The sequence below is a fragment of the Rousettus aegyptiacus genome, unplaced genomic scaffold, assembly GCF_014176215.1.
Source record: "Rousettus aegyptiacus isolate mRouAeg1 unplaced genomic scaffold, mRouAeg1.p scaffold_m13_p_10, whole genome shotgun sequence".
Lineage (NCBI taxonomy): Eukaryota > Metazoa > Chordata > Mammalia > Chiroptera > Pteropodidae > Rousettus > Rousettus aegyptiacus.
This window is the reverse complement of record NW_023416285.1, coordinates 28,049,365-28,060,661: the sequence shown is the minus strand read 5'-3', so window position 1 is coordinate 28,060,661 and position 11,297 is coordinate 28,049,365. Positions and strand designations below refer to the sequence as shown.

General features: G+C 36.9%; 1 pseudogene; it reads left to right on the top strand.

Annotated features, from left to right (window-relative positions):
• The first annotated feature begins 4,934 nt into the window (after positions 1-4,934).
• On the top strand, positions 4,935-5,053 carry LOC118608956 (annotated as a pseudogene).
• Positions 5,054-11,297: the final 6,244 nt, after the last annotated feature.

Sequence of the window (11,297 nt, the reverse complement as noted above, 5' to 3'; positions counted from 1 at the left end):
AATATGAATGGCCAATAGTACATGAAAAGAAGTCAATATCATTAATTACAGAAATGCAAATCAAACTACAATGAGATATCACTATCTATAAGGCAGCAACAAGTGTTGCTGAGGATGTGGAGAATATGGAACTCTTGCGCATTGCTGGTGAGAATGTAAATTGATGTAATCACTGTGGAAAGCAGTATGGTGGTTCCTCAAAAACAACTCAAACATAAAATTATCATATGATCTAGCAATTCCACTTCTGGGTACATATACAAAATAATTGACAGCAGGGACCCAAAACGGTTATATGTATAGGTAGAAGCAGCCCAAATGTCCATTGACAGATGAATGATATTCTAGGTAGAATATTTGGGTTTCCCACCCTAAATTCATATGTTGAAATCCTAACCCCCAATGTGATGCTATTGGAGGTGGGCACGGAATATGAGATGGTTAGATTAAGAGGGTGGAGCTCTCATGAATGAAATTAGTGTTCTTATAAGAAGAGACATGACACAAGAGCATAATCCCTCTCTCTGCTCTCTCGGCAAAATTAGAATGAGTAGAAGGCCATCTGCAAAGAAGTGGTCCCTCACCAGGCACAGGATCCGCTGGCACCTTGGTCTTTGACTCCCCAGACTCAAGAATTATAAGAAAAATGTTCACGGTTTAGCCACCCAGGCTATGGTAATTTGTTACAGCAGCACAAGCTAAGACAAATGGATAAACAAAATGTGGAATATATACATACTATAGAATATTATTCAGCCACAAAAAGGAATGAAATTCTGATATACATTACAACATGGATAAATCTTGAAGACATTGTGTTAAGTGAAATAAGCCAGACACAAAAGAACAAATACTGTATGATTTCACTTATATGAGAGGTACCTAGAATAATTAGATTCAGAGATAGAAAGTAGGATAGTTGTTGCCAGGACTGGGGAGTAGTGGGTAGCAGAGACCTAGTATTTAAAACATACAGAATTCAGTTTGGGAATCTGAAAAATTTCTGGAGTTGGATGGTGAAGCTGGTTGTACAACAGTGTGAAGGTACTTAATGCCACTGAACTATACATCTAAATATTGTTTAAACTGGTTAAAACATGTACATGCAACCACAGACTTTAAGTCAGTGCCTTGTGCCCCTTCTAAATACATTACCTCCCAAAGCCCACCCATTGTTTTTCATTTATTTATATCTTCAACGAATATTTATTATGTGTGTCAGGCACTGTTCTAGACACTAGAAATACAATAATTAAAAAAAACAACCCTCTGTGCCTTTGGAACACGTACATCACAGTAAAGAGGAATTCTGGAGCTATTAGTGCTTGATATGAACCTCCACTGTGCTATGGAGTGGTTGGCAAGGCCAAGCAAAAGTAGCATTTTTAGGGTAAAGATTCAAAATCATGGCCCTCAATGTGAACACAATTGAGCATCTACAACATGCCAGCCTTTTTAGAAGAACCACAAAAGGGGTTGGCAATAAGGGTAAGTATGACTTGGCCCCAACCTCTACAAGCTTCCTTTTAAATATCAGTGCAGGTAGAAAGCATCAGATTCAAGGAGTTCTCAGGTGCTTATGAATCAGATGACTGTCACAGTATTTTCTTGTCAAGGCACAGAAGAATATACTTTCATCTCCCAAGTAGGCTGTGATATTACTTACATATTTGCAGCTTCAGAAGTTCCCAACTATATGGGCCAAGCATTGATTTAAGTGCCTTATGTGGATTAACTCTTTAAATCCTCACTGATTACCATTTAAGGGGAATACTGTTATTATCTGCATTTTATTGTTGAAAAAACTGAGATACAGAATTGAAATACTTTTCTCAAGATCACAGAGCTAGTAAGTGGCTCTAGAGCCTGGCAGATAGTAAGGCAGGTATGAGAAATTCTGTTTTATCTGGGCAACAGGATCTTTGGCTGACCAGTGAAAACAGTCAGAGGCCCAGAAGGCCAGCCTTTTGCCCAGCTGTCCAATTTTTTAATAGGGCTCCCAGGTGACCACATGTTCATCAGGCTCATTTAGGCCTGCCTGCAGAGTCCTGTGGATCATGTCTGGCTCCATTAATGAACTAAGATGCACTGCTCATTATTTCTTTGTTCCCTGGCAAATGGGCCTGGGTCGGTGAGAAAGAGTGAGTGAAAGAAAAAGACAAAAGTGGCCTCAGATCCCACAACACGGCTAAGGATGGTGAGTATACAGCAGGGACATATTATAATCCCGCTAATTGGGCCATGCACTCCTGACTCTCTGAAAAGCATCAGTGGAAAACATTACACCATATATGATGTAACAATACCTGGGATCCTGCTCTATTCAGTGCTTCCAGCTCTAAATGACAAAAGCAAAACAGTGTGGGTGTAGGTAGGCATGTGTCTGCTTCCAGGCACATAAGAGCAGCTGATGTTAGAGAGCCTCGCCTACCCCTTGGCATATTAAACAGTGGTGACACATTCTCTCTCGCAGTAACCATTCAAAACCAGAACTTAAGAGGGAAAACCCCCATGGTTGCACAGAATGACATTCTGCAACCAAGGACAGAAAGACACCAGAAGCCACTTGCTGAACCTAACCATGAGAAAAGAGTCTGTTCCGCTATTCTGAGTCACTATTAAGGTGAGCCATCTGGAAACAGAAAGAATGACTCAAGAGAGCACTACCTGTCCTGGAAATGGGGTCAGAGAGCATGTGGGGGGTGGAGGGAGGGCGGGGGCGAGGCTGAATGAGGGAGGAAGACAGATATGAGAAGCACTCTTCCTCAGAGACTTTAATGACATCAGTACTATCAGGAGGCGGAGAGTCAAAAGTGGTAGAGTCCACCCATCTCAGAGTTTCCGAGACCCTGAGCCCAGAAATGGAAGAACCTGACCACACAATCCAGTGTGCACAGCATCTGCATTCGAAAATCAGACACAGTAAAGTGAACTGGGTTTGGCAAAAAAACCCTCCACCCACTTTGTCTTCTATCCCATGTACAGGGATGGACTCATACCAATTATGGCTGCGGGATTCATGAGGGAACCAGGAAGGGAGGAAGTAGGGAGGAAAAAGAGGACTAACTGCTCTTTTTCTCCATCAGAAAGCCAGGAAGTTAAAAACTTCCTAGTGGGGAAAGAGCTATTCCTAATTCCTCCTCCCATCTTATATTTCTTCCACTTTTCAAATTTCATACTTGCTACTCAGAAAACTTTTAGAAATCTGACTTGGCTGGTAAAAAGTTGTTGGAGAAACCACCTCTTTTGGTACTGATTAGACTCCCTGAAACATGTGTTACTTACAGTCTTCTTGTGACCCTGGGGAGAGACTAGTCTGCTGCTTGAGCACAAGAATCTAGTCTTAAAAGAAAGAACAGAAGCGTCTCAGTCTGACAGACCTGTGCTCAAATTCCGATTCTGCCATGTCTAGACTTGAACAAGTTACTTAACCTTTCTGAGCCTTGTTGTCCTCGGCTGGAAAAACAGAAATAATGACCACTGTGTAGGAGATTAGTTAACAGAATTAAACGGGATGATGTGTGTGAAGTACAGTACATAGGAAAAGTAGTTCTTATTTTAAAAGTTTCTTTTCCGAGGCCAAAAAAAGCCACCTTTGCCTCCTTTCCCTGCTCTGCATTCCACTCCACCAAAGACCAATCAGAACTGAATAAAAGACTTAATCCATTCACATTTTGTGTGTGTATCTCTTGAAATTCTTAAAAATTCTAATTTTAAGTGTTTGTTTGTTTACTTGTTTAGTTTTGGTAAATTAAGTCAGATGGGATCTTGGAAAATGTGCTGGGAACCTGAGGCCTGGCTCACACCACCTCTCAAGCATGGTTCTGATGCTCTGGCCTTGCCTAGCCTCCTTCCTGCCCCACCCTGTGACCATAGCTGCCCTCTATCCTCACAGGATGTGGCAGAAGGTTGGGGTCAGGCAAGGGTAAGACAAGAGATACAGAACACAGCAGAAGCTGGTCTGACCTGCGGCTGGCAGCAGCATGGGATGTCATGTAAACAGCTATATGGAGTCCGCATCTCAGCAGGGAAATTCCTCAGCCATTCATTCCTGATCCAGGTACAGAGCCTGTCCAGGCACGGAGGCATAGAGCTCTTTGAGGGTTCTCCTGTATGTTGTCAGTTGAGGCCCAGGTACTTGGAATGCGGTGCTTGCTCCAGGCTCAGCTTCTCAGACCTCACAGCATAGAGATCTGGCAGCTGGTGGGAAGCTGAACCACCCTGTGAGGCAGAGCGTGGCTGTAAGTACCTGTAAGGATCTACCTTTGCCCCTTGAATATCCCTGTGCCCCGAGGGGAATCCTCTGCAGATTTCCAACCTTTGAGCCTCGGTTGTATTTACTACTCAGGCCATTGTTAAGCACTCTGCTAGGGGATGAGCCATGAAATTCAAATTGTATAATTTCAGTGATTCTGCATATAGAATTAGATGCTCTTATAATTTGCACTTTAAACTAGCATTATACAATGTAAAAGTAAATGTTAAATTTGTGCTAGTAATTCAAGATTTTAATTTTTTAAACTGAGAACATTAATAGCAAACACCTTGCCAAGTCATGGAAGTTTATATGAACATTTAAATTATCATTTTTTCCCTGCTTTTTGAACAAAGGGCTTCAGATTTTCATGTTATACTGGGCCCTACAAATTATGTAGATACCATGATTAGATCACTCAGTCAACAAAGTACTGAAGTCTTTTTAAGTGTATCCTTCATTCTACAATCTCCTTAGAATGAATAAATAATACTTTTCTGCATGCCTCAAAGCACCTCACTTAATCTCTGTATTTATATATTTAAAATTTTCTTGTCCTTGCTAGATGTAAATTCTCTAAGGGCAAGGACTATACCATATTCATCTTTCATTTAATCTGTCTTAAATTTAGTGCAATGCTTCACATATGAAAGATATTCAATTAAAATTTGCTGCATGGGTCTACAGCCATGCCACCCTGAACAAGCAGAATCCCGTCTGATCTTGGAAGCTAAGCAGGGGTGGGCCTGGTTAGTACTTGGATGGGAGACCATCTAGGAAGACCAGGTGCTGCAGTTGTAAAACATAAAAAATAAGGGATTGTAAACTGACAAGATCCTTGCAATTTGTGAGGTCAACCAAAGGATGCCTCACCTAAAAAAATAAAATAAATAAAATATGCTATATGGCTGAAAGTCAGAGAAACGAGGAAATACTTGAATGTCCTCAAGGAGCTTATCACCTTGTTGTATAAATAAGAACACACAAAAAAGTAGTTCCAAAATTTCCGTGACCAGTCCAGGTTTCTTTCCTAAGCTTTAGGCGCATAGCCCTCCGTTTCCTGGGCCAACATCATCATTCTAATGCTCCATGAACATCTCAGATTCAACACGTCCAGTTTATCATCTTTATCCACCTTCACCTCAACACTGGCTCTTCTTCCCTCTGAGGTTTATATCTTAGAAAATGGTTCCACCATTCCACCATGTTACTCATGTCAGAAATTTGAGCATCATGCTTAACACTTTTCTCTTTCTATCTCCCATATCAATCAATCTTTAAGTTTGTTCATTTGACCTGGTAAATATCTCTTGATATTTACTTCTTAAATCTCTTTATTTCCTTTACAGTGCCATGACCCCAGTTCAGGACATCATAATCTACTGCGTGGACTACGATTGCCATTCAGTGTCCCTACTTTTATTTTTTGTCCCTCTTCTGTTTCATGTATGTGTGTTGATATATTTATTTGGTTGACAATTTGATTTCAATGTATTTCATTATACTGGCAAACTGATAAGATAGTTCCATTTGAGAACTGTTTTAATAAGTAAAATTCCTCAAAATTGCCATGAGATCTTATTTCATACCTACTAAGATGACCATAATAACAACAAAAAACAATAAATTTAAAAACCAGAAAATAATAAGTGTGAGGATTTGGAGGAACTGAAACCCTTATTCATCTTGTAGGAAGGTAAAATGGCACAGCTACTGGAAAAATTTGGCTCTTCCTCAAAAATCTAAATGCAGAATTATATGGCCTAGCAATCTTACTCTTAGTTATACACTTAGAAGAAATGAAAACAGACTCAAAAGAATACTTATATACCAATATTTATTGTGACATTACTCATGATAGCCAAAAGGTGGAAATAATTCAAGTGTCCATCAACGGATGAATAGATAAACAAATGTGACATATACATACAATGGAATGTTCTTCAGCTATATAAAGGAATGAAGTTCTGATACACATTACAATGTGGATGAACCTCAAAAACATTATGCTAAGTGAAAGTAGCCAGGCACAAAAGAATTAATATTGCGGAATTTCACTTATGTAAAATAACAGAACAAATTCAGTAGATTAGAAGTGACTAGGAACTGGAGTAAGAGGTTCAGAGTTTCTCTTTCAGCTGATGAAATATTTTTGACACAGATAGTGGCTATTGTTGTATAGCATTGTTAATATAGTTAATAATACTGAATTAAAAATAGTTAAAATGGCAAGATTTATGGGTTTTTTTACCACATTAAATAAAATTTTGTCTTAAAATATATATATATAAAAGCAAAAAAAATCTTTATATGGATTATGTAAAACTAAAAAACATATTAGTAAAATAATTATTCTTGGTTTATAATTATGCACTGTATTTACTTTCTTAGCTGTATTTAACACTGTGTGTCTATCATTTTTCTGAATAATTTATTAATTTTAAAATTACCTGAAATCTTTAATATTGCATATTATGATGAACAAATTTAAAGTTTTTATACCTTTAATTGGCTCTTTCCTGTAGTCTATAGTATTTTTTATTGAGAAAGTACAATTTATGGTGCCTGAGAAGCCCAGACTAAAATTGAATTTTGCAAATTAAAATTGGAGGTATTTTAGCTCAAATATTTTCATAGGTACTATATTTTTGCCATTTTTTAAAGTGCCTTTCCTTGGTACATATTTTTACAAATAAATTTGTCCCCAAAACTGCCTCTATTTATGATTTTTTTGAATGTTTCACTAAATTTAGCTGCTGAAAATCATAAGCTTTCTCCATTCTTTCCGTCCAGGCATATGGAATAGAAATACACCCAGTTAAAAACAGGAGCTCCATTAAAAGATTCTTCCCACAAATAGAAATATTGTAAAGCAAAATTTAAAACTTAAGAATGAAATATTATATACCACTTGAGTTCACATTATTTATTTCTATTCTTCTCTTTTAATTTTTGGAGGGGACATTTGAATGTCTTCCTTTTTCTTAAATATTTTACCTTATAATTGGATTTTGCTAAAAAATTCATTTCTTGGTGGTCCATTTTTAAATACATTTAACATTCTCAATTTATTTTAGACAAAATGCTATCAAAAGTTAAATTGTCTACAAAACGTTTTAGAACTACTGTTGGTCGATTAGGTTAATCTGAAAAGACTCAGACATTTCTAAAGTCCAATTGATGATGAGCAAAGAAAAGAAAAATAAGTTCTGCCATGAAAGAGTAGTTTTGTATATTCAATATCATTGGCATCATACAATTTTATATTACCCTAGGAATATATAAAAATGTATTTAATTGGTAGAACAATACAGTTTGTTCAGCTGCAATTATAAAGTATGTATATACCACGAATCCAAGTACATTTTAGCTCCATAAGTTTCTTAATTTGGTATAAAAAATGTTTATATCTCATATTTGTTCACCAACATGTATTTGTATTATCATAGAATAATTTCTTGTTCAAAGTTGAACTTTGTTTTAAGCTAAATTTGTAACAACAGTAAAAATAATGCCAACCAAATGAAATTCCATAAGGTTTCTTTTGCTTCTATAAATTATATTGTTCAAAAAAAGAACCATTAAAATTAACTGATTTTCTGTTATTCCCAGTGGCCAAGACATGAAAGCAACCGAAGTGTCTTATGATAGATGATTAGATAAAGAAGCTGTGGTACATATACACAATGGAATATTAGCCAAAAGAATAGATGAAAAACTGCCATTTGTGACAACATGGATGGACCTCGAGATAATCATGCTATGTGAAACAAGCCAGACAGAAAAAGTTGAAAATCATATGATATCACTTATATGTGGGATATAAACCTAAAAGTAACAATGAACAGGGCAAACAAACAGAGACTCATGGACATGGACTATAGACTGGTGGTTATAGACAAGTGGGGAGAGGGGAGAAGAGAGGGGGAAGGTAGACGGGGTAAAGGTTGTCAAATATGTGGTGACAGAAAAAAATCTATGGGAGGTAAACCACCAGTGTAAATATATATATGCCTTTCTGTTAAAGTATACGGCTGAAACATCAGATTTCATTAACCGATGTCTATATAAATATATATATATATATTATATATATTATATATATATATTTTTTGAAGGAGTAACTTCCCTGGAAAGAATTGAAAAAAGAAAAAAAAAAGAAAAAGGCATTAACTGATTTTCTATTTGAAGCATCTGATAATACTGATATAAAACCAACATCCTTTAAATGACTGAGAATGTCTCTTTTGCTAATGGAAATATTTTTGTACATGTGCTAAAAAACTTAGAATCTGAGGAACAGAGCAGTCATTTGATCTAATGAAAAATCATATTTGTAGAGTGATAAGGAGCTGAACTTTCTGCATCTACACACATTAAATTGTTGTAGTCAAACAGTTTTCTTTTAAAGTATTAATTACAATTATTTTTAGAGCTTTCTCTTTTCTAGTTTTCATTTGGTTAGTGATATTTTGTTGATTATTTTGTTGATCAATCAGCATCACTTTTCCTAAGACACCATAATTTACTACTTAATTTTTTATTGAATATGTGCTTTTGATTTTTTTTTTTTAAATCATGGCTGCTGAAAGGGTTTATCATTCAGATAAACTGTTACAGATATATAACACAATAACTTATAAAATTACTACAGTGGGACTTCTCTCTTTATGCACTACAGCAAACCACTCAACTTCTATTTCTTGCTCATTATTTCATGCACATTTAACCTTTACTGTCCTTTGTTTCCCACTAAACATGATGGTTTCCCACACCTCACAGGCTGGCACAACAGGTTGGTACATCAATAGAAGAGCAGTTTTATTTACTTCTCCCACCACCACTCAAGACCTAAAGGACTTGCATTTTGGGCTGTTTTATCAAGAATGCCTTGCATACTGTCCTTGATAAAGAGGTACCCTTTCAGATTCAACCACATGTTAAGGTGAGAATCCTCTTCACTGCCATATATCTCAAACATTACAAGAACCCATGGAGAAGCAAGTAGTAGAAAATGGATCTCCTATTTTGTTAAAACATGAAACATCTAAGACAGATGCTAAAATGTACAGTGTACTACAACAGGCAAACCACACTATTTGATTATCTAACAATCTTTTTCCACTGAAGCCAGAGTGACGTTTCTGAAATGCAAATTTGATTTTGTCCCTCCCTTAATATCCATCTCTTCAATGTCTTCTTATAAGACAATGTTCAAACACCTTGGGATAACCTACAGCACCCTTCATGATATGCACCCCCTCATCTCTTACCATCCCTCTCTCACATACTAGAGACCACCTGCTCTGAATGAGGAGACTGGAAGACGTACGGGAAGGAGCACTAACTCAGTTTGCTAGTTCAATAGAGAACTCTGCTACAGCTTCTTTATAAGAGCTAAGATCGCCTCCTTTTCTTTCAGGTATCAGCCTAAATGTCATTTCCGCAGAGTAGTCTTCTTCTGAACCCTAAGTCTGGGTAAGGAGTTCTTCCTGTCTGCTCTCATTATGTCCCGTGCATCCCTCTTGTAAAACTTGCTGAATCCCATTACAATCATCTGTTTCTTTCTGATTCCTCAATTGAACTATGATGGCCAGGAAGATAAGCACATGTCCTGTTTATCATTATACCACTAACATCGGATTTAGTACACATAGTTAGCCCTTCAAAATATTATTTAAATACACAAATAACAATAACAGGCTGTGTAATCAGTATCAAATTAGTGGTACAGAGTGACAATAACAGCTCAGAGTATAAAGGAGTAAGATTGCTCTTTAGATACTTTGATATCACCAAAGATATATTTGCTTTAGGTCCCAAAGAACTCGACTAGGAAGAGTCAAGGTCATGATTAGATTTAAGGTTAGGGTTAGATTGCAACAGGATGGAGCTCAGGAAATATATTAACAATCAGAGCAGTTAGTCAACAGGGTATATATAATGACTTGGAACATAATTGAAAGACCAGTGGGGACCACATTATAACAGGCCTTCGACTCTAGTCTAGAGTATACTTATTTTATCGTGTAGGCATTGGGAAGCCATTGAAAAGTTGTGAACTAGAGTGTATCGCAATACAGATAACTGGATTAGTTTCACTAAAGAACAAACTTTAAGAATCCAGAAGTTCAACATTTCCAACTTCCTTAATTTAATCTCAGAGCTGAATCTGCCTTCCAAAATGACAATCACAAATCCACAGAATCAAAATAAAATAGATAACTAATTTTCGAGGATATTCCAGAGATTCCTGGGAAGTTGAAGCATATCATCTTGGTCTGAAAAATAAAATGTACCCAGTGTTAGCATTTCAGTAACTGGAAAGAGAATTAAAATCCTTCTAGTAATGGAGAATCTACCTTGTTTTGGTGGTATTATTCAGGCTACTTTCTCAAATATAAATTCGAAAACTCTTGTTATATAGGAATACTCTTAAGGCTAACTTTCTCTGTCAGAAACACCACTTGCCAGTCAAATGGGAGTCAGGGTAGAAATATAATCAGTTAGTATCCTTCCTTCCTCTTTCCCCCTCTCCCCCCCCCCATCCCTCCCTCTCATACACACACCTACTCCTCACCCAAACAATGTGACTCAGGAGGGAATTATTGACTTAACATAGACCTGTCACCAGCCATGTTATTAAATATAGTGCTCTGGTAATGATTTCCCCACTCCCCATGCCTCTATTCCACCTCCCGCTGACCTAAATGCCTTTCATTTTGAATTGAAGCACCCATTAAAGGAATCCAGAATGGCTTTTTCTCCATTAACTCTGGCAACATTTTATCATATACTATCTGGTTGGTTGCCCATATGTATCTTTGTTTCTAGTCATAACACAAAAGCACATGTGGCATGTCTGTCCTTGCTAAGTACCAATACACATGACAATTTAGGTGGAGTTTACTCCATCAATTCAAATGGCAAAAGGGATAAAAATGGTAAATTTCACAGTTAAGCAGTAAAATAACAGTAACCTATTATTTAACTGACATGGCCAAAGATTCTGTCTTGAAATTTTGCATCTGACAATTTTCTC